This window comes from Schistosoma mansoni, chromosome 1 (assembly GCF_000237925.1).
Source record: "Schistosoma mansoni strain Puerto Rico chromosome 1, complete genome".
Lineage (NCBI taxonomy): Eukaryota > Metazoa > Platyhelminthes > Trematoda > Strigeidida > Schistosomatidae > Schistosoma > Schistosoma mansoni.
Window position 1 is genome coordinate 8641743 of NC_031495.1, and position 1842 is coordinate 8643584.

The window sequence follows — 1842 nt, forward strand, 5'->3', positions numbered from 1 at the left end:
TGTATTGCTCTGATATCATTTCGTTGTGAATTGTTTATTGAAACTCCTTGCTTTTAGCTAGTTGCAAGAGACTTCTGACATCCAAAATGGTTTGTTTACTTCTGAATGATAGAATGTAAATTGTGTCATAAAATTCATGTCGAGTAGTATTAATTAGAAATGACAAACCTTAGGGATTTAGTTATAGTTCACTAATGACGAGATTTTTAAATCTGTTTATTTATTCTGCGACAAGAAATTGATTTTTTATTTAGAAAATTATGTTGTCAGTTCTCAGCGTCAACATTGGGGAAGTACAAGTACTTACAAATAAAATCCATGTACTTCCCACAGGCCATTGACTATCCGGTCTTCACAACTCAATAGGTATCACAATGATATTTCTAATGAAAGATACTGAAGTCGATTGCAAACGTGAATATCAACACTGAAGTAATGGTATATCCTCCTGACGAATAGTAAATAGGATGAAACATTCGCCGGTTATTTCCCTCTAGACTATTATCCATAGTTAGTAAATGACATGACATAATTGTTAATACATTATTATTATTATCAAAAGGGGTTTTGTGGAGATTTAGTATTTTCATAGTTGAAAGCGTCCTATCATGGGACTCCTCAACAGTGCGTATCCACGATCCCGCACTCGCGAGATTCGAACCCAGGACCTACCAGTCTCGAGCCGGAGCCCTTAACCGATAGACCACTGAGCCGGCATCCAACGGTGTTAATTATGGTGATGAAATAATTTGGAGGTATTTTTCAAAAAACGTGAACAAAGCCGTCATAACTGTTATCTATTCCGATGCTTACAATTCTCTAGGTAATTAAACATATGAGCAGAAAAACTGGAAAACATTTCCATTAGTATACGAAATTTAATTATTTTTTTTTCCATAAATGTACCAGAAACAATATCTGTCTGAAAACTAAAAAAAACTGAAATAAATAATTAAATGATTGAAAGATTATTTTTCATTACATCATATAATGAGAAGTTAAATTATTGTACTGGAAACTTGTACTTTTCAAAGAACAATGTTTACTTTCATTATGTAAATGTTAGTTTACCTTTATATTTGTTAATTAAATTACATAACGACTATTTTTGATGTGTTACTATCAGGTATTATATCACTTGAAAATGATAGATTTTAAACTGACCTCATAAATTCACTCAGTATTGTTTGTTTGAATCTTCCCATCGATATGTTAGGACTGCAACTGGTCAGTCTCTAATTGACATATTTGCATACTGTGCGTATTGCCTCGATGTAGCCTCAATTCACAAGCATGGTAATCAAAGATGGACAGTAGCTAGCAGTGAAATCCAAGACGCGCGTTTCATCCTATTTGGGACTTGTCAGCTGGATGTACCTGCATCTCAGACTTGATGTTTAATCTGGGACTCTAACCCAGTACCATTTGCTTCAAACGCCATCGCGTTATCTACTCAGCTACTGAATCCTGATAGCCACTTGCTTGTGCAATGGGGTGAAGTTTAAATTCACTTAGTATTGTTTGTTTGAATCTTCCCATTGGTGTTTAGGACTGCAACTGGTCAGTCTCTAATTGGCATGTAGGCATACTGTGTGTATTGCCTCGATATAAATGATTTTATCCAACGATAAATTGAATAAATGCTATAATCAAAGAAATTCGATCAAAACTATTGACAATGAAATGATGTTTAAGTCAAATGATCTGAAACTAGAGTTTGTTCAATAGCTAAATTCAATCTATTGTCAGTTCAATAGACCATCTTCTTTAAAGTTCTGTGTGCGTGAGAAACTTGTTCTGTTTAATTTATTTTGTATTGGTTGTTTGAATCTTCTCATTGAT

The 1842-nt window shown here is 33.8% G+C and overlaps 1 non-coding gene across 1 annotated transcript; it reads right to left on the reverse strand.

Annotated features, from left to right (window-relative positions):
- Nucleotides 1–1394: 1394 nt before the first annotated feature.
- Smp_tRNA_01946_Pseudo_TTG.1.1 lies at nt 1395–1466 on the reverse strand. The gene has a single exon. It is a non-coding gene (tRNA).
- Nucleotides 1467–1842: the final 376 nt, after the last annotated feature.